Source organism: Crotalus tigris, unplaced genomic scaffold (assembly GCF_016545835.1).
Source record: "Crotalus tigris isolate CLP2741 ecotype Arizona unplaced genomic scaffold, ASM1654583v1 scf7180000018891.247784533:1973344, whole genome shotgun sequence".
In the NCBI taxonomy this organism is placed as follows: Eukaryota; Metazoa; Chordata; class Lepidosauria; order Squamata; family Viperidae; genus Crotalus; species Crotalus tigris.
Window position 1 is genome coordinate 1,028,724 of NW_024097260.1, and position 22,125 is coordinate 1,050,848.

A 22,125-nucleotide genomic window follows, 5' to 3' on the forward strand; every position below is an offset into this window, starting at 1 on the left:
GATGGCTGGGTGACTTTGGGCCAATCACCAGGAGACTGGGAGTTCTAGTTCTGCCTTAGCCATGAAAGCCAGTTGGGTGACTTTGAGCCAATCACCAGGAGACTGTGAGTTCTAGTTCCATCTTAGGCATGAAAGCTGGCTGGGTGACTTTGGCCCAATCACCTGGAGACTGTGAGTTCTAGTCCCATCTTAGGCATGAAAGATGGCTGGGTGACTGTGGGCCAATCCCTTGGAGACTGTGTGTTCAAGTCCTGCCTTAGTCATGAAAGATGGCTGGGTGACTTTGGGCCAGTCACCTGGAGACTGTGAGTTCTAGTCCCATCTCAGGCATGAAAGTTGATTGGATGACTTTGGGCCAATCACCTGGAGACGGTGAATTCTAGTCCTGCCTTAGCTATGGAAGCTGGTGGGTAACTTTGCGCCAATCACCTGGAGGCGGTGAGTTCTAGTCCCGTCTTAGGCATGAAAGCTGGCTGGGTGACTTTGGGCCAATCACCAGGAGACTGTGAGTTCTAGTCCTGCCTTAGCCACGAAATCTGGTGGGTAACTTTGGGCCAATCACCTGGAGGCGGTGAGTTCTAGTCCTGTCTTAGGCATGAAAGCTGGCTGGGTGACTTAGAGACAATTACCAGGAGACTGTGAGTTTTAGTTCTGCCTTAGGCATGAATGCTGACTGGGTGACTTTGAGCCAGGAGACTGAGAGCTTTAGAGAAATCTGAACCAAACTGGACCAACCCAATAAACAATTCAACAAAGTCAGGATGGATTCACGGCTGGGAGTCAGAAATCTCTCGCCCTTTGTTTCCTTCCTCCAAACTGAGTCCAGATAAACTGGAAGAAGGAAACTCTGGGTGCAACCATCATTGTGGTCACTTCTGCATACCTGTTGTAGAAAAAATTGGAGATCCTAGGTCTAGAAAAGAAGGAATACAAGAAGCGATGAAGCTCGTCAGAGGGAGATCCAGCCTGGAAATAAGAATGAATTTCCTGGCAGGGAGAACAATTAAATCAGTGGAACAGCTTGCCTCCTGGAATGGTGGGTGCTCCGTCACTGGAAGTTTTCCAGAAAAAAAATTGGACAACTATTTGGTATAGGTATAGGGCAGTGGTGGCGAACCTAAGGCACGCGTGCCAGAAATGGCACTCGGAGCCCTCTCTGTGGGCATGCGTGCCGTCGCCACAGCCCTGCCTCCCTTCATGGCCCCCTCCTCACCAGCAGCCCCCCTGGAGGAGAGTCGCCCCCAGGTGCAGCCACATGGAGCAGCACAGCCAAGGACATAGCCGGGCAACGGGGACAAGACTCCGCCCTCGCAACCCATAGCGTGCAGATGATGCTGTGGGGTGTGGGCGGAGGGCGTGGCTGCCGTGGCGCTGCAGGGCTGCCTGGGCGATCTGCTGCAATGGGCCATGGATGCGGTGCATAGCCCTGCGGGTGGGTGGGGGCAGAGCAGGCAGGGCGGGAAGCGAAGCATGGGTGTGGGGCGGTTTTTGGGCACTCGGTCTCTAAAAGGTTCGCCATCACTGGTATAGGGTCTCCTGTTTGAGCCGGGGGTTGGACTAGAAGCCCTCCAAGGTCCCTTCCAGATCCTAAGCTAGCTGTCTGCGCCTAGGGGAGGCTCTGGATTCCACAGGCTCTGGGTTCAAAGATCTTTCTTGAGTGAGAAGCCGAAAAGGCAAAGCAGGCCATATTTGGAACACCGCTTGAATTCTCCCCAGCCCAGAAACAGAGACAAAAGTGTGCTCACGCCGGCAATTGAAGCAGCTTTCTGGTTCCTAAACATTGACATTTCATTTATTTGAGCTTTCCATCACCATTTTCAAAATGTATATCCAGGTCAGGAATCCTATTTTCCCCGTAATGCCCAGGGACATACACGACTTGCTTGGGAAGGCTGCGTTACAGATTATATAAATGGAACCCAAGTGTAATCTTTCTTTGTGTCACCGAGAACACTTTCCCGACATGAGCTGCTGGCTAGAGGATTCTTTATGAGCTTATATCTTAATAGCTTCTCTTAAGCCCTCCTTTTAGATGGGCGAGAGATGAAACAAGGGAAGGGGAAGCGGAGGAAGAGAAAGCGGGATGATAAATAAGAGGTTGCGAGTTAGTGCCACTTAGCCAATGAGCAGTGGGGTAGGGAGTGTAAATTTAGAAGACACAGGGTCATATTATTGGTAAATAGGAGCTCCATCTAAAGGCGCTGATTTATTTGCCAGGGGCAAATAGGTTGGGTGCCAACCAGTTCCTTGAAGCAAGCGATTAGAAACCTGCGTTGGCCTTGGCTGGGCGAATTTGTGTCCCAGATGATCCTCTTAAGGCAGTGTTTCTCAACCTTGACAATTTTAAGGCATATGGACTTCAACTCCTAGAATTCCACAGCCAGCATTGCTGGCCGTGGAATTCTGGGAGTTGAAGTCCACATGCCTTAAAATTGTCAAGGTTGAGAAACACTGTCTTAAGGGAAGCGCAACGACAAAGGGTTGGCATTAATCTCTGTTCCCCGTGGTGACCTTGGGTCTCTTTCTGCACCGAAGGAGGGGAGAAAAAAGGTGGTTATGGAGGAAGGCCTTGGTGCGTCGTCTCACCACCAGCTGAGATGTGTTGTCCATGAAGGTTCCACATCACAAACCCCCTTTTGGGATCTGCTGTGACTCCTCGGCCCTGTCCAGGGGGTTCTGTTTCCTGGACTCTTTGAGGCCAGTTGTAAATCGACAAAGTGATTTTGTTTATGGGGTCCTTGGTGCTCTCTGAGCTTGTCTGTTTTCATGCAGATGTTTCATTACCCAACTAGGAAACATCATCGGGCTATCATCAATATCATCGGTATTATCTGCAGCAGTAGCATCATTAGCACTGATGATTTTACATAGTTGGATAATGAAACGTTTGCAAGGAAACAACCAAGCTCAGAGAGCCCCACAGTTCTCCTGCTCCTGCTCCTGCTCTTCCTCCTCCTCCTCCTTTTCCTCCTCCTCCCTACATACGTCACTAACACTGGTGATGTTACCTAGTCAGGTCATGAAATGTCACACCAAGGACCCTACAGTTCTCCTCCTCCTCCTCCTCCTCCTCCTCCTCCTCCTCCTCCTCCTCCTCCTCCTCCTCCTCCTCCTCCTCCTCCTCCTCCCTGCATACCTCATTAACACTGATGATGTTACCTAGTCAGGTCATGAAATGTCGCACCAAGGACCCTACAGTCCTCCTCCTGCTCCTGCTCCTGCTCCTCCTCCTTTTCCTCCTCCTCCCTGCATACTTCACTAACACTGATGATGTTACCTAGTTGGGTCACGAAACATCTGCAGAAAAGCAAGGTCAAAAGACCTCACAGTTCAGCTCCAGAGCTACCAATATGGTCTATTCATTTTATTTAGTTTTATTTTATTTTTATATATCACTAGCATTTCTATGCTGCCCCATCCCAGCCGGCCTTGAGCGTTAGTCCAGCGCTGCTTACGCTCTCCACCCATGGTTGCCTACGAGGGGCTATTTTACTGCAATCCTTGTCCAGCATTATTCACTCTTTGGCTCTGAAGATTTTTTTTTTTTTTTAAAAGACTCCCTGGTTCCTTAGGGCCTCCTTTGAGAAGTAAAGAGCTGGTTTGCACCGCATTGGCCATAAATTTTGAAGGCTGCTTTTGCTGTCCACCAGCATTATTCTTACTTTATTTCCCCAGAATGTCCACTAGACCTTACACGGGGGTGGAGGAACGCTAGCCCTTGCGGGGAAAAAAAAGGGCTGACTTTAGTGTTAACCGACTGGTTTTATGCAATGGCCAGATATGCAAAAATCAACACCTGGGCTTCTATCAGTACTGGAGGGAAAATAAATAAATAAACAAACCCCCATGCGATGACTTTATGTGAATGGAATTCTGCTAAAGTGCTATTTCACACCTGGCTGCTCTTCCAAATTCTTCAGGACATATATGAGTTGGCTTTGCCAATCACGTGCTTGCATCGGTGGGAGCCGATGACGCTGCTCATATCTTGTAGGCTTTTAAATATAGAAGCGCCCCCTTCCAGCCCTCCACCCCACCCCACCCCATTTTTCTTGGCTTATACCAGGGATAGGCAACCTTGGCTCTTTTATGACTCGTGGACTTCAACTCCCAGAATTCCTGAGCCAGCAGGGCTCAGCTTGGAAACCTCTCCCTTTCCCCTCAGCGTGGCTGGCTCAGGGATTCTGGGAGTTGAAGTCCACGAGTCATAAAAGAGCCAAGGTTGCCTACCCTGGCTTATACCAACTGTCCTTGGAACTTGGTTTTTAGTTCTAGGCTGGGGTAGGCAACCTTGGCTCTTTTACGACTTGTGGACTTCAACTCCCAGAATTCCTGAGCCAGCCACGCTGAGGGGAAAGGGAGAGGTTTCCAAGCTGAGCCAGGCTGGCTCAGGAATTCTGGGAGTTGAAGTCCACGAGTCATAGTGGCCTAGGCCTAGGCCAGAGGTAGGTAACCTTGGCCCTTTTATGATTCGTGGACTTCAACTCCCAGAATTCCTGAGCCAGCCACGCTGAGGGGAAAGGGAGAGGTTTCCAAGCTGAGCCCGGCTGGCTCAGGAATTCTGGGAGTTGAAGTCCACGAGTTATAAAAGAGCCAAGGTTGCCTACCCTTGCTCTACGCTGATGACCAAGCCAACTTTTCGATCTCTCCCTTTTGATTCTGCACAGTTGCTCCTTCAGTTCATGAGCAACAGCGCCTGGGGCTCTAGTTGATTAGAATTGAAAGCTGCCATTTCTTTTATTCAGTAATGTCTTTCAATCAATGTTCAGACTCTGAACGCCCCTTGGCAAAAGGGGTGGTTAAAGAATTTGCCCTGGATTAAAACTTGACATGCGATATTCTTCTCAGGAGAGCTCATGCTTCTTCTGGATTCCGTCTTGATCTACACAAGAAGCTTTAGCAAGCCTTGCTTAACAACCACCTTGCTTAAGCAATGGGATTTCTGGTTCCAACGGTGGGCGTAAAGCGAGGATTCCCAGGGATCCGACATTGAACCTTGTGACTTCTTTAGGAAAGACCGAATCGCAGCACATTCAGAAAAACACCCGATTTTGCTTTAAATAACATGCTAGATTGCTAAAGTGAACAGTCACATCTCTGGGCATTTTTGATGTTAATTTCCCTCTGAAGCCAGACACACCATCATTATTTCTGTTGATATCTCACCCAATAGAATTAAACTGGGAGAAGTCTAACTCAGCTCGCTTAGGGACCGGGGGCGGGAGGGGGGAGAAATTATAATTTTGTTTCGTGTTTTGCAGAGAGCTTTTTAAATTCTCGCATTCCGAATCCTGCAGGTGGGAAGACAGCTTGTTTCCCTCTCTAGATATTTACAGTGCCGTTCTCGGCACAACAGCCAATGTGAAAACCATCAGCAAACTATGAAATGCACACAAAGATAGCCAAAAATTCTTGTGCAGGTTTTTTTTTTTAAAAAAATAAATCAATCAATCTGCAATGTATCGTGACAGAAGGAACAAAACGAGAGAGAAAATTAGAAACCAAGACATTCCTTGGAAAAACAGCGACTTTTCGGAGAGAGATCTGGAAACCTGAGATGTTTTCCTGAAATTTTCATTCTGAAGGTCATCCATTCCTGGAACCACCGGCTAGGCAGAGAAGGAGAAGAAGGGGCTGCCCCACAGAAGAGGGAGTCAAGCTATTCTCCAAAGCCCCTGAAGGCAGGACAAGAAGCAATAGATGGAAACTGATCAAGGAGAGAAGCGACCTAGAACTTAGGAGAAACTTCCAGACAGTGAGAACAATTAACCAGTGGAACCACCAGCCTCCAGAAGTGGTGAATGCTCCAACACTGGAAGTTTTTAAGAAGAGACTGGACAGCCATTTGTCCGAAATGGTGTAGGACAGTGGTTCTCAACCTGTGGGTCAGGACCCCATTTGGGGTCGAACGACCATTTTACGGGGGTCGCCAAACAACGCAGTCCACCATTTTTTCCCCCTTTTCCTTAGCTGTGCTCCTCCCTTTTATTCTATTGGCTTTGAGTAGACTCTCTTGAATAGAGTCTAATTCTATTGGCTTTCCAAAGCCAATAGGAATTGTCCAGGCTGTCTCTGCCCTGCTGAGCCCGCCAAAAGTCCCATTCTGCCAATGGTGCTGCACCAGTTGAGTAGTCCTCGACTTACGACCGGTTGGGGGTCACGGCATTAAAAAGGTTGAGAACCACTGGTATAGGGTTTCCTGCCTGAGCAGAGGGTTGGACTCGATGACCTCCAAGGTTCCTTCCAACTTTATGATGATAATGATGATGATGATGATGGTGATGTTGGAACACAGGGCTGTAGTAATTACCCTGGAGTAATTATCTCAATGACTATTCTTCTTTTCTACCTGCTCCAATTAACCAGCAAGAGGAACCCCTCAGCTGAAATAAGGAGATGCAATGGTACTGACAGAGGAGAATATTGGTAGCTCAGAGTTGAACTGTGGGGTCATTGATGCTCTCTGAGCTTGGTGCTTTTCTTGCAGACATTTTATGACCCAACTAGGTAATCTCATCAGTGCTAAAAGGGAAGGAGGGTTGTGGAGAGGAGGAGGGTGACTATGGGGTCTTTGGTGCTCTCTGAGCTTGGTGGTTTTCTTGCAGACGTTTCATTGCCCAACTAGGTAATATCATCTGTGCTAGAAGGGAGTGGGATTTATGGAAAGGTGGTGGTGGTGGAGGAGGAGGAGGAGAAGGAGGAGGAGGAGGAGGAGGAGGAGGAGGAGGAGGAGGAGGAGGACTGTGGGGTTTTTGGTGCTCTCTGAGCTTGGTTGTTTTCTTGCAGATGTTTCATTGCCCAACTAGGTAACATCATCTGTGCTAGAAGGGAGTGGGATTTATGGAAAGGAGGAGGAGGAGGAGGAGGAGGAGGAGGAGGAGGAGGAGGAGGAGGAGGAGGAGGAGGAGGAGGAGGAGGAGGAGGGGGAGAATGACTATGGGGTCCTTAGTGCTCTATGAGCTTGGTTGTTTTCTTGCAGACGTTTCATGACCCAACTAGGTAACATCATCAGTGAAATACAAGTGGATCGCATGTAGTTTCATTTCTGTAGGAATTTGCCTCCCTGTTAGACACAGTGACTGAGATAGGAATGGGAGGGAACAGAGGAAGCTGCAATGAGAAGGTGCAAAGAACACAGTGTGGTTAACAAAACTTTTTTTTTTTTTTAAAGAAAACATGCCTCTCTCAGAGTATCCAACATAGACCTCCCGGGAATTTGGCATTTGGTCACAAAGATTTTTGCGGTGTTAGGGGACTTAATGTGAAATTATGAAAATCGGGGAGAGAGCAGGGACCGTGTAAAGGATGATAAGTCCAAAGTGCTAAGGGTGAAACATATTTAGACAAGCTAACCGCTCACTAGCCCATGTGTGTAAAACCACTGGGGAAGCTTTTAAAAGTCTTAAAAACAGCACCCAGGGAGAAAAAAATTAAATCAGACGAAAATTCCCACTGTAGCCGTACACTTCTCCTATATAAAGCCAGCTGCCTGCAAGACAGCTCAAACCTCAGATTTTATTTAGGCATTTATTTGTTTGTTTATTTACCCTTGTGGCTTTTGCTGCATTTTCCCTGCCTTCTTGCAATTGGCAAGCCCACCGATATACATTAACAGGAGCATGCAGCCAGCTACAAAACTAATCAGACAACAACACATAGTGCGGTAGATTTTTAAACCTCTTTTCCTGCCCCAGAAGGATGCTTTTTTTTTAAAAAAAATGGAGCATTTTAGGATTTTTAGGGAAAGGGGCTGTCTTAAGGGGTAATGCTTTCAATTCCGCTTTTTTTTTAAAGTATTCTTCTGGATTTTGAATTTCTCTGAGGTGGCCCTGTCTATATTTTTTTCACTGCCCCACTTTCTGGAGTCCAGCTCCTGACGTACGTTATCTTCCGAAGCAACATTTAGTTCATGGCCTGAAAATGTCAAAAGTATTTTTTTTTCTTCCTTCCCCGATACAAGACTGAAAAAAAAAAAAAAATCTGTTTCCAGTAACATTTAGGCTATCTCTAACTCTAGCCAAGCATGACTGCACAGGAAGGTCCAAGAAACCCGAAGTCAATTGTGTAAAAATAACATTGCAAATAAGAGATAGGGGGCAATGTAGCTGAAGCAATCCAGCCATGATATCTCGCCTTATGGACGCAACTTTTGAAATTTTCCACCAAGACTGGAGTTTTTCTACTGTGACTCGGTGGAAAAAGCCTAGCCTGTCTTCCCCCCCCCCCCTTTAATTCTGCATTCCTGTTAAAATTTGGCTTAATTGTTATGGCGAAGTTTATTCTTGCATGCAAACGGGTATTGTCATGCCTCTGGGTATTGTCATGCCTCCATGAGAGCCAAAATCTGCGGAGGAAAATGAGCTGGAATGGGACCTTACGGAGGGCGAGGGAGAGGTGTCTGTGGTTTCAGAGGAATGTGGGAAAGAGCAGGTAGAGGCAGGTCAGGGCCCTTCAGGAGTGGAACAGGAGAAACAGAAGAGGCAGAGTTCAGGCGATAAACAAGGGACACCCCCACTTGATCCTAGAGCACCGAGAGTGGAGAGGAGGGAACAATGCAGGCAGACTCAACGACTCAGGAGGGGAGCGTCCCGCCCCTCTCCACAAGGCACACCTTGAGACTGAGATTTAAGGAGATGCTGTGGGGAGAGACTTTTGTCGGGAACAAACGCTGATTCCTTGGAGTTTTGTGTGTGTTGTTGCTGATCTCTTGTTCTGTGACTTCTGCTTGGAAACCCGGAAACTCTGACTCTTGGACTGGTTGACAACGTTGCTTGGATGTTTATAGATCTTGGACTGTATTTTGGCTTCCCTTCTGAGACTGCTCAGGCAAGCGTATATTCACAAAGACTCTTTAGATTTTATGATGTACCGTATATGCTGGCGTATAAGGCGACTTCCGCAAGCGCTAAAATCGGCGCCAAAGACGGGGGTCGTCTTATACGCCGAGTCATCTTATATGCCGGAAATACTGGTAGTTATAAGACGACGTTCTAGGAATGCGGCCCGGCGACAAAGACCGGGGTCGTCTTATACGCCGGGTCGCCTTGTACGCCGGCATATACGGTATGTGTCATTCCTTGTTATCTCCATGGCCTTGAGTAAATTCCTCTCCTAATCAGACTGTATGTGAAACCACTTGCAGCCAGAGGCAGCTGAAGGTGTGTGTGACTTCCTTTGTTTGGAGGCTTGCCAGAAACATGGGAGCATTTGGGGAAAATTTGGAGCAATTAAAAGGTGGTTTGAATTGCCAGCTGACTGCATTGCCTCGGTGCTGTGCCCTGAGTCATCACAGGTATGCTGGGAGCTTGATTGATTGCTGTCTTGGAAATGTTCCTTGCAAACACGCCCCTAAAAAGTTAGTTTAAGTTTGAAGGGTATATTAAGGAACTAGTGTTCTTTACCTATTATGCATTTTTTTAATGACGGCTTCCATGATTCCAAAATATCCATAATAAAATATTTCCCTGCTCCGTGATCTGTATACAAAATATATAATACAAAAATGCAAATATTTAGGTGTGATTTTTTTCAGTGAAGATATAGTCCCATTTTGAGAAAGTTGTATAGTACTTTGGTATTCAAAATGACTTTGTGCAATGCATCAGCGCAGGCTTTCCCTGATAACCTGAATGCAATTATGATCTTTTGGGGTCTAGCAGAGTGGCCCCCAACCTTTTGAGCACCAGGGACTGTTTCCATGGAGAAAAGTTTTTCTGTGGACTGGAGAGACTTCGCCTCTTTGCACAGACCAGTTGCTGGCACGCCACAGCCCGCTACCGGTCCATGGATCGTGGGTTGGGGACCCCTGGTTTAGAGTCTTGGTTCAGAAAGTCATCACCATTCAGCACCTCGGACAGTTCCACAAACCTTGCAAGTTAAGTTGATGTACTTTTGGGGGGGGGGTGTTCGACTTGGGCAGGCAGACTCAGGAATTCTGGGAGTTGAAGTCCATGAGTCATAAAAAAGCGGAGGTTGTCTACCTCTGGACTTGGGTTTGCCTTGTTTCTGTTTCAATTTCTTGGTTGGGATGGAATTTGTCATTAGAAGGCCTCACTTTTGAAATGTTAGAGAACTGAGGTTTAGCTTTGCTGTTGGGATAATCTGTTAACTGGTTTTTTTTTATATTAGATGGAAGGTCAAACTGTTTGATTGTTAATAGATTTCTATAATTTTGATATTTTTTTAATGCTGCATAGAATTTTTCAAATGCAGATGTAGAAATTTGTAGATTGTGGACTTGTTTTGCAATGCAGAGAAGGACAATTGGTGTCGCTGAAATATATTTATCAGTGTTCAACCGGGGGGGGGGGTTTGTGCGTATGTTTGATATTTTATTTTATATGCTATTTTTTAATGTTTTGTATTGTAATTTCTTTCTTTCTTTTTCTTGATCTTGTATTATAAACCCTGGGAAAAACAATAAACATCCATATCAAAAAAATGAAACATCAGAAAATATACAAACATCTCTGGAAATCTCCGTTGAGGAAAGGCGAGATCTTCCTTATATTTTACGGATTCCTGGCCTCTGATCCATTTTTAGGCATCTCCTAATTCTTTCTTCTTTCCTTTTCTCTCCACTGTGAATGGGAATATTATTCCTGTAATTAGTCTTCATATCACATAATGGTCTTAAGAAACATCATCTGAACACAAGGCAAGCAACCTGCAAACTGAGAACGCTCATAATCATCCATTGTGAGTCACTGCTTCTCCCCCTCATTTTGATCGCATGCAAATGAAGCAGCATGTTAATTAGGATTTTTTTTTAAAAGAAAGAATTGACTTGCATTCCCCACTAGAAAAATCTCTCTGTAGGAATGTGCAAATCAGGGTGGTCCTGTTTTGAGAAAATTTGAATGTTTTACCATCCATGTAAGAGGGAGGTTTTTTTTTTTTGTAAATTCAAACTCTTCTTTTTGTTGTTAGTTGCGAAGTCGTGTTCGACCCATCGCGACCCCATGGACAACGTTCCTCCAGGCGTTCCTGTCCTCTACCATGTTCTGGAGTCCCTTTAAGCTCATGCCTCCTGCTTCAGGGACTCCATCCAGCCACCTGATTCTCTGTCATCCCCTTCTTCTCTTGCCCTCCATCTTTCCCAGCATTAGGCTCTTCTCCAGTGAGTCCTTCCTTCTCCTTAGGTGGCCAAAGTACTTGAGTTTCAACTTCAGGATCTGGCCTTCTAAAGAGCAGACCAAGGGACTCACAGGAGTCTTCTCCAGCACCATAGTTCAAAGGCCTCAAGTCGTGTCTGACCCATCGCGACTCTGTGGACAACGTTCCTCCAGGCCTTCCTGTCCTCTACCATCTTCTGGAGTCCATTGAAGCTCATGCCTCCTGCTTCAGTGACTCCATCCAGCCACCTCATTCTCTATCGTCCCCTTCTTCTCTTGCCCTCCATCTTTCCCAGCATTAGGCTCTTCTCCAGTGAGTCCTTCCTTCTCATTAGTGGCCAAAGTACCTGAGTTTCAGCTTTAGGATCTGGCCTTCTAAAGAGCAGTCAGGGTTGATCTCCTCCAGGACTGACCGGTTGGATCACCTTGAAGTCCAGGGGACTCGCAGGAGTCTTCTCCAGCACCAGAGTTCAAAGGCCTCCATTCTTTGGCGCTCAGCCTTTCTTATGGTCCAACTTTCACAGCCATACATTGCAACTGGGAAAACCACAGCCTTGACTATACGCACTTTTGTTGGCAGGGTGATGTCTCTGCTTTTTAGTACGCTGTCTAGATTTGCCATAGCTTTCCTCCCCAGGAGCAAGCGTCTTCTAATTTCTTGGCTGCAGTCCCCATCTGAGGTGATCTTGGAGCCCAAGCTCCTTTTTGTTTCTCTGTAAATTCAAAGTCTTCAAAATTAGGGTGTTCCTCCTGGATTGTTTAGATAATTTTTTTTTTAGTATTAGAAGACAGAGCAGCGTGAGGCATATGCCCCAAACTAACTATCTAAACTCTGCTTTGGTGCAGACATAATCAGGGCTAAAATAATATCTAACCACAGGTCCAGCTGGATTTTATTCATAGAATGGGAAGGAGAAAGCGTTGTAAGCTCCCTTCAAGAAGACAATATATTGTCATAGAACAGTGAGGGAACCCTAGATTTTTATTATTTATTTGGAAAATCGCTGCCAGCTCGACCACGGCACCTCCAGGCGGCTTAAAGGAAATAAAAGCACAACATAAAAGAAATAAAAATAATAATAAAAATAATAATAACGCCACCCCACCCCGGCAACAACACACACTCATACCAGCCCTTTAATGGGCTTCATCCTGCTCTGGGTTCCCCAGCCCTGCTGGCACAACTACGTCTTCAGGGCCTTCCGAAACATGACTTGCTAAAGATCTCAGGTTCAGGAAGAGGAGGAGGAGGAGGGAGAGGAGGAGGAGGCAGAGAAGGAAGAGGAGGAGGAGGAAGAGGAGGAAGAGGAGGAGAAGGGAGAGGAGGAGGAGGAAGAGCAGAAGGAGGAAGAACAGGAGGAAGAGAAGAAGGAGGAGGAAGAGGAGGAGGAAGAGAAGGAAGAGCAGGGGGAAGAGGAAGAGGAGGAAGAGAAGGAGGAGGAAGAGGAGGAGGTGGACGAAGAGAAGGAAGAGGAGAAGGAGGAAGAGGAAGAAGAGGAGAAGGAGGAGGAGGAGGAAGAGGAAGAGGAGGAGGAGGAGGGAGAGGAGAAGGAGGCAGAGAAAGAAGAGGAGGAGGAGGAAGAGGAGGAAGTGGAGGAAGAGCAGGAGGAAGAGGAAGAGGAGGAAGAGAAGAAGGAGGAGGAAGAGGAAGAGGAGGAAGTGGAGGAAGAGGAGAAGGAGGAGGAGGAAGAAGAAGAGGAAGAGGAGGAAGTGGAGGAAGAGGAGAAGGAGGAGGAGGAAGAAGAAGAGGAAGAGGAGGAAGAGGAGGAGGAGGAGGGAGAGGAGAAGGAGGCAGAGAAAGAAGAGGAGGAGGAGGAAGAGGAGGAAGAGGTGGAGGAAGAGCAGGAGGAAGAGGAAGAGGAGGAAGAGAAGAAGGAGGAGGAAGAGGAAGAGGAGGAGGTGGAGGAAGAGAAGGAAGAGGAGGAGGAGGAAGAGGAGGAAGTGGAGGAAGAGGAGAAGGAGGAGGAAGAAGAAGAGGAAGAGGAGGAAGAGGAGGAGGAGGAGGGAGAGGAGAAGGAGGCAGAGAAAGAAGAGGAGGAGGAGGAAGAGGAGGAAGAGGTGGAGGAAGAGGAGGAGGAGGAAGAGGAGGAAGAGGAAGAGGAAGAAGAGGAAGAGGAGAGGAAGAGGAGGAGGAATTTACTTCCTTGCAGAATTGTAGGGTGAGCGAGACTTCTAATGCTAACAAGTACGAGAACATTGATTTGGAAAATTCCTCTAAAATTTGGAGAAAACGTCTGTGAAGCATTCCTCCTTAGCATGCCACAAACAACCATTGCTTGTACCAGTTCTGGCCTAATTAGGGGGGGAGGAAATGTGTCGGCTTCATTGCGAGGAGGCAATTAAAAGGAATAACACAGCCTTTCTCATCCTGCTGAGCCCTGATAAACGTCGGCCTGGTTTCTTGTCTTTCGGTCCCCACCTTCCTTGAACCAAACCGTGCATTCAAGTGGAAGGGAGGGGGGGGGGGGGAAGGAAAGACGGGGGCGCTTGTAGTTTTAAAAAGAGGCAATTTACACCAGTGTAGAGTTTGCCTCCGCCCAGTGCCGTCACTCATTAATCACTCTGTTAAACATAATAGCCATTCTTGTCTGCAGGCCGTTAATCATGTTGTGAATGCAGTTATCAGGACATATTAGAAATACAATACAAGACTTTTCCAACACGGAGCTGGATGCAATTACTGCAATCAGGCGACATTTAACTATTGTCTTATCATGCTGCTGGGGAAAAGGGAAGTTTGGATGCCTTCAAATAAAGAGAGAGAGAGAGAGAGAGAGAGAAGGAAAGGAAAGGAAAGGAAAAAAAAATTAATCTGGTACTAGCGGAATTGCAATCGGAAAAGGGTGTGTGTGTGACATTGACCCGGCTAATGACTTTGTGGGTGGCTGAGCTTGGTCCAACGTGGGACTATGGAGCAACGGAAGGCAGATCAGCAGCAGAAATCCACAGCCTGCTGGGAAAACCCATAATGCTGGGGAGGGGAGAAGCCAAGGTTCCTTCCTTCCTTCCTTCCTTCCTTCCTTCCTTCCTTCCTTCCTTCCTTCCTTCCTTCCTTCCTTCCTTCCTTCCTTCCTTCCTTCCTCCCTCCCTCCCTCCCTCCCTCCCTCCCTCCCTTCCTTCCTTCAATGGTGCACAATGGTTAGAATGCAGTATTGCAGGCTAATTCTGCCCATTGCCAGCAGTTCAATCCTGACCGACTCAGGGTTGACTCAGCCTTCCATCCTTCCGAGGTCGGTAAAATGAGGACCCAGATTGTTGGGGCCAACAGGCTGACTCTGCAAACTGCTTAGAGAGGGCTGGAAAGCACTGTGAAGTGGTACATAAGTCTAAGTGCTCTTGCTCTTCCTTTTCTCCTTCCTTCCTTCCTTCCTTCCTTCCTTCCTTCCTTCCTCCCTCCCTCCCTCCCTCCCTCCCTCCCTCCCTCCCTTCCTTCCTTCCATAGTGCACAGTGGTTAGAATGCAGTATTGCACACTAATTCTGCCCACTGCTAGCCGTTCGACCCTGACCGACTCAGGGTTGACTCAGCCTTCCGTCCTTCCGAGGTCGGTAAACTGAGGGTCCAGATTGTTGGGGGCAACAGGCTGACTCTGTAAACGGCTTAGAGAGGGCTGTATAGCACCGTGAAGCGGTATGTAAGTCTAAGTGCAGTTGCTATTGCTATTCCAGAGCGTTTGCAAGCAGCCGTTGGCTGTGTCTTGCATGTTCTTGATCGATTGCAACCTGAACAAAATGCTGGGCTTTTCTCTCCCTGCCCCTTCTCCTGTGTCTGAATGAGGGTCCTTCAGTCTTTTCCTGCCTTGCCTATAATTGGCACATTCAAGAAGACATCCAGCCCCACAATTCTCTCGACAGAACAACTGACCCCGGGGCGGGGTGGGGGGAGCAAAAAACCACAGAGGACACCGCAACTCCCATCTCTGCTGTGCAAAGAAGCCAGGTCCCCAGAGAGCTTTGTTTGGCAACAAGCTCTAAGGCTCCCGTTGAATATTTTTGATCGGAATCTCAGGACTTTTCTCTTATTCGAGGCAATTTGCAAGGTTAGCGTCTTCAAAACAAAGCCAAACATGTTTTGCCCGGCGCTTCCATTTACGTAAGTGGTCCCTGTAATTTAAGCGATCCGCCGAAATACATCTCCGGGGTCAGCAGGATGAATGGAAACGCTGTCTGAAGAAGCAGAAAGCGCTCCTAAATGAAATGAACATAATTTCTCTCGGCTATGCAGGCTTCCTCTCCGGGATGGATTTCCATAAGGCAGGGTGGAGGCGGGCGTAGCTTTTCCCAGGCTGCTGAATAAAGGCCCGTCGAGGTTTCGTTTTCAGCTGGAGTGGCATCTAAGCATCAATAAATTAAATTAAATTAAATTAAATTAAAAATAAAATGGGCACGCCCTGTCTCCCTAGGTTTGCCTGTTTGGCTGCGTTAACCCAGATAGAGATTGGAAAGGCTTGGAAAAATCTCTCCCTCCTTTCCAGCGGCTTGCGTCATTTCACATTTAGCCTGAGGATATCCAGGGTGGGACGGGAATATCAAGATAAGCCCCTGCAGGCATCCTTGTTCAGTGGGCTTGTCAAAGTTTAAAGAACAAAAGGCACCTGGTTGTAAGAGGAAGATGTTGATTGGGCCCTTGGCGGCTTGCTCGGCCCCAGTCTTTGCTTCCTGTCCAATTGGATTGTTGGTTTGGGGTTCCCCAACTCACTTGGGCAAGGGTCTACTTGAGGCTTGATCGAAGTTCTTAGAAACACACATACACACACACACACACACACACACACACACACACACAGAGGTGGAGACACACAAAGAGACTGAAACACCGTGTTTAAAAAAAGAGAAAAGGTTCCCAATAAATGCCCCCTTTCCACCAATGGGTTCAGACTTTTGCTCGGATCAGATGGCAGGCAGGCACTGTGTCCCTCGGCAAAATTCTCAAAGCATCCCCTGATCAGAACAATTCTCTCTGCTCCAGCTGTTGTGAATTTCTTTCTTTCTTTCTTTCTTTCTTTCTTTCTTTCTTTCTTTCTTTCTTTCTTTCTTTCTCTCTCTTTCTCTCTCTCTTTCTTTTTCCTTCCTTCCTTCCTCCTTCTTTCTTTCTTTCTTTCTGTCTGTCTGTCTGTCTTTTCTTCCTTTCTTTCTTTCTTCCTTGCTTTCTTTCTTTCTTTCTTTCTTTCTTTCTTTCTTTCTTTCTTTCTTTCTTTCTTTTTCCTTCCTTCCTTCCTGTCTGTCTGTCTGTCTTTCTTTCTTTCTTTCTTTCTTTCTTTCTTTCTTTCTTTTTCTTTCTTTTTCCTTCTTTCTTTCTTTCTTTCTTTCTTTCTTTTTCCTTCCTTCCTTCCTCCCTCCCTCCCTCCCTCCCTCCCTCCCTCCTTCCTTCCTTCCTTCCTTCCTTTCTTTCTTTCTTTCTTTCTTTCTTTCTTTCTTTCTCTCTTTCTTTTTCCTTTCTTTCTTTCTTCCTTCTTTCTTTTTCCTTCCTTCCTTCCTTCCTTCCTTCCTTCCTTCCTTCCTTCCTTCCTTCCTTCCTTCCTTCCTTCCTTCCTTCCTTCCTTCCTTCATTCTCCCCTCCCCTCCCCTCTCCTTGGTAGCAAAGTTGGGACCCAACCTAAGAATTCCTGTCTCCCCCCTCCCCCGCCTCCCCCAATAACATACTTCCATGTATTGGAAATAGCTGCCATCTAGAGATAGGGTCAGCTCACCACTGGTGAAGGCCTGCATTTCAGATGGTAACTTCTCTCTGAAGTATCTCCTGCTTGAGCGGGGGGGGGCGGGGGGGGCTGGATTAGAAGACCTCTAAGGTCCCTTCCAGTTCTATTCTATTCTATGTCTGCTAGGGTTATCACCAAGTTGCTGCTGGAATATGAGCAGGATATCTTCTTTTACATTCCCCTTCAAAGGTTGGACCAATTCCATCCCATCCCTCACGGGGAACCGACGATGCTCAGAGGCAATTGCCCCCCACCCTGTCATTCCATCCCACCTCCTCTGTTTTCTATGTCAGGCTGTGAGTCAAGCTGGAGCTTGAAGGTGAAAGTGCAAATCAATCTTGACATGCAATCTCCTTCCTATGGCTGTTGGTTGAACTATCACCTCTCCCCCCACCCCCCCATGTCCAAATTTGGAACACTGCCAGTTTGCTGCAGAATATCATTCTTGTGAGTCTGTTGGGGAGAGAGAAAAAAAATAAGATTTGCCCCCAGAATCAAAGATGGGTGAAAGAACCATCTAAAAGCAGGGCGAGTTTTGTCCAAACTCAGTTTTGCAGATTTCTCCGTGAAGGAGAAATTGTCTCCTTGTTTTGCTCTCAAAACTTTTGCAAAGGGGCCAGACAGAATCCAGTGAGAATTTTCTGTTTTGATCCAATAAAACCTAATACCCTCACTACCTTGCTGTAAATTTATTCAATTTACCTTTGTTTGAAAAGCTATGCCACCTTCATCCTTTCGAATATACAGCTGTTGTAAGTTAGGGGTTTTTTTTGTTTTTGTCATTGCTGCTCTGAGCCAATTGTAGATTTGTAATGGATGTCTTTCTCCATCCATATTTTTTTTTTCATTCTTTCTTTTGGTTATTAATGACAGATGCCTGTGAAGCAGATCTTGCCACTCATCAGATCCTGTTCCTTTATTAATAATATCAGAAGGGCGGTAGTGTTCCGGTATCAAAAGTAATTTATTAACCAACATTGTGCAGTAGTACTTTAGAAAAAAAATATTTATTTCCTTTAATATTTCCCTTTCATTCTGGCGGTAAAATAGAGGCTGGATAAGTGAAGAACTGGGTCTTCTGTTCAGTTCTGAAAAATGCAGTTTAATCTGTATTTCTTCAGAGGTCTGTAGGCTGGAATTCTTAGAGAAAACTTTGGTGAGATGAGTGGTTAGGAAGGAAGGGAAGGAAGGAGAAAAGAAAGAGAAAGATGAATGAAAGGGAGGGAGGGAAGGAAGGAAGGAAGGAAGGAGAGAAAGATGAATGGAAGGAAGAAAGGAAGAAAGAAAGATGAATGGAAGAGAGGGAGAGGGTGGAAGGAAGGAAGGAAGGAAGGGAGAGAAGAGAGGAAGACAAATGAAAGGGAGGGAAGGAAGGAGAGAAGAGAGAAAGGAAGATGAATGAAAGGGAGGGAGGGAAGGAAGGAAGGAAGGAGAGAAAGATGAATGGAAGGAAGGAAGAAAGAAAGAAAGATGAATGGAAGAGAGGGAGGGAGGAGTGGAAGGCAGGAAGGAGAGAGAGAGAGAGAAAGATGAATGGAAGGGAGAGAGGGAGGGAAGTAAGAACGAAGTAAGTAAGGAAGAAAAGAAGGCTCCAAGTGACTGCAATGCTTTGCATTTAATTCTGAAAAGGTCCTTCCCAGCCCAGCAAGGCAGAAATGTAACCACAATCTCCAACTCTTTAAAGCAGCCGTGTCTTTTCCTAGGATTGCCTTGCTGCCCTTTTTTAAAACTGTCTTTTTGGAATCAGATCCGAAGCCTTACTTGCCCTGGTTTTTCCTACTTAGCTTGCAAAGAGGCCCACCGCGAGCTATTCCCGTTCCCAAATGTGGCATTCTTTCCCAACCTAGCTAAGAGTGCGTCATACCTGCCAGTCTGCAAAAAGCCGCCAGCCTGCTAGAAGGCTGTCCAGAAAGAAATAGCGTTAGACCCAGCAGACTAGCTTTGAGCACCACATAGCTTGAATCTCTCTGTTTCTTGCTGAATGCAATTTTCTTCTCTGCTTGCTGTTGTGACGCCGGCAAAGACACAAACAGGCTCCTCAAAAGACAGATCCATAAGTGTTCAAAAGGCCAATGCCATCTTTCTGGGGTTTACGCCCGTTTGTGTCTTGTTCCTCCAGCTCCCTCCTAATGCCCTTGCAACTCTTTGCCTTGATGACTCCAAGTTTTGTCAAAAATCTAACAACGCTGCAGAAATTTTTGGAGGGGGGGGGGGGCGGCACGCGCCAAAAGTTACAACCGAACGTCAGGTTTTTATGGCTGGGCTTTGTTTGGGGAGCTGCTCGCTTAAGTCTGCAGGGCTACATGGCGCTTTTTATCGTGCCATTCCCCCCCACCCCCCCCTCCGCCGAAAGAAATATGTCTAATGAATGTCTCATGTCTGAAACACTGGGTAGGATTTATCAAAAGGAGTCAGTAATTACCAAATTGAGAGAGTCGTGAATCGCTTTTCTAAATTTGAAAAGCGCATCAAGAATAGATCAGGAGCAGGCAAAATTAATAGTTACGAACTCATTTCCATAGAAATGGACTTATTAGCAAGCGTGCCAGCTGCCTGAAATTATAAGGCCTTATCCTATCGCTTGGAAGAAAGAATGGGCCCAGGCGCACGTGGAGTTGATTTCTGTTCTTTATCCCCACCAAAAGTTTTGTCTTCTTCTTCTTTTTTTTCCCAAAGGACACTTGGATTCTGCTAAGTCTGCAGAAGAGGGAGGGTGCAGGAGAGCTGCGAGTAGCAAAAACGCTTTGTATGACTTTTGGAGTAGATGGAGTGTGCTTTTCCGCTGTTGTATCATCTTTTTTATCCATGTACTAATTATATTCCAATAAGTTTTAGCTTCTACACACGTCCACCACATATGGTAGAAGGAACCTGGTATCTGATGACATTTCCAACATTTCATAGACCTGTCCTTAAACATTTTAGCTAATCTTTCTGGAGACATGTGCCATCTGTAAAACATTTTGTACATATTTTCTTTATACGCAATCCCCATTGCCAATTTATAGTTTCTTTCCCATAGTTGCTGCCATCTATCTAATTCAATTGTATATCCAAAATTCCTTGTCCATTTTATCATTGTCTCTTTCACTTGTTCCTCCTCTAACTCCATATGTAGTAGATAACTGTACATTTTTTAAATCCCTTTTTCTTCCGTTCCTATGAGTAATTCATCTAACTCTGTTGTCCCCAAATTAACACCATCTATTTTAACATCTTTTTCACATCTAGATTGTATTTGCGTTCTCATGTACCAATCCATCTTTATTCCCTGATCCTCTAATTGTTGTTTGGTTTTCAACTAGATGGAGTGTGCTTTTGATCCAACACTCAGATTGGAGTTTTTTCCCCCTGTTTTAGTGGGTGGAGCTACTGGGAGCCCACTTTAGAATATTTACTCTAGCTCAGAGAAAGCTCACAAAGTGTTTTACAATGGAACTATCTTCATAAAGCAAGATATGTATAATAAATGCAAAGCGGGGGGGGGGGGAGACATGATAGCGTCTTCCAATATTTGAGCGGCTGTCACAGAGAAGAGGGGGGTCTACCTATTCTCCAAAGAAACCTGAAAACAGAATAAGAAGCAAGGCATGAAAACTAATCGAGATAATTGATTAGAAATTTCCTGATAGTGAGAACAATGAATCAGTGGGACAACTTGCCACCAGAAAGTTGTGGATGCTCCAATACTGGAGATTTTTAAGAAGAAAGTGGACAACCATTTCTCTGAAATGGTATAGGGCCTCCTGCTTGAACAGGCAGTTGGACTAGAAGACCGCCAAGGTCCCTTCCAACTCTGTTATTCTCTGTTGTTATTCTGCAAGAATTCTTTACTAGCTAGAAGGTGTAGATTGAAGCTGACACTTCTTCAGAAGTTGTATGTCATGGTTCCGATAGATGAGACCAACTAAAACAGAACTCCGAGGCTCGAGGTTTCCTTTAAGAACGTGTTTATTGGCTACAAAGTATCGGCACTGTCAAATGTGAAACCAAGACTAAAGTTCTCTCCCGAAAATTACAGTATACAAATTTAAACTTCCAACCCTAGTATTATGCCATCAACTATGTTTCCCAACAGAATAGTTTGGCTGACTTTCTAACAGAAGGTTCTGCCCCCCACCAGTCTAACAAACAGAAAGGACCTTGGTTCCCACGGGACAGAGAATTGTTTAAGCTAGTAGAAAAATTCCACCACCACCCTCCCATTCTGGTGGCAACCGAAAATGAGCCAAATGGCTTCCTTCAGGTTCATTGCAGAGTTGACATTGCGATCTGACTCTCAGATGTGGAAAACTGAATTGATTCTATGCATCGAATCAGTCTGCTGATTTTGATTCCCGGAAGTTCATTTGATTCGGGGATGTGATCAAATTGTCTCTGAATTGAATCACCACAGTTCATCTATGTCCCACCCACCTGTCCTGAAGTTCAAGGAGTTGGGAAGGTCCTGTAGACTGGATTGGCGGGCCTTTCCTTGAGGTCTCATCCATGTCTTCTGCTGCTGGGCTATCCTTATCTTACGGCAGATGCTTCAGTTGGCAGTTTAATTGACTTAGGGGCAGTTATGAGTTAAAGAACAGGATTGTGTTCTTTTTCTCTGCTCTGGTCAATCAAAGAAGATCATTCTCCTCCTTTTGTTCCTCTGACAGATGCCAGGATGGCTCTGAACACACACTTTCAGCTTTTTGTGGATTGTAATAACATCTCTGCTGGCATAACAAGGTTTTCGTGCGTGCTATTCTTCACCTTCCTTAAACAGCAAAATGAAGGCAATTCAATTTTTCCCGATTTTTCTTCTCTGGGTCACTCTTGAATTCATGGGGTTTGCTGAGCTCCTAGGCAAGCTGCTAATAGGCATGACTTGAATTGACAGTTAATTATCTACCAAGCCAGAGATGGAAGAAGCCATCATTCTTAATACTTTAGGAAGCACCTGAGTCAAGGGGCGATGGCTAGCGCTAAAGAGCCATTAAAAACAAACAAAGCTGCAGATGGAAAGAAAGAGAGTGAGGAGGGAAGGAAGGAAGGAAGGAAGGAAAGAAGGAAGGAAGGAAGGAGAAGAGAGGGAGAAGAAGGAAGGAAGAGATAGAGCAGGTGGAAGGAAGCAAAAGGAAGGAAGGAAGGGCGAATGGAAGGGAGAAGAAAAAGGAAGGAAAGAATAGAGTATGAGGAAAGAAGGGAGGGAGGAAGGAAGGAAAATAAAGGGAGACAGAAGAAAGAATGAACAAAGGAATAGAGCAGAAGGAAGGAAGGAAAGAAAAAGAGGGAGAAGAAGGAAGGAAAGAATAGGGCAGAAGAAGGAAGGAAGGAAAGA

General features: G+C 46.0%; 1 protein-coding gene across 2 annotated transcripts in view; it reads left to right on the forward strand.

The window, feature by feature from the left end:
• The window catches only part of TMEM132B (transmembrane protein 132B), a 190,808-nt gene that overhangs the window by 114,924 nt on the left and 53,759 nt on the right, over positions 1–22,125 (forward strand). The window lies entirely within an intron of this gene.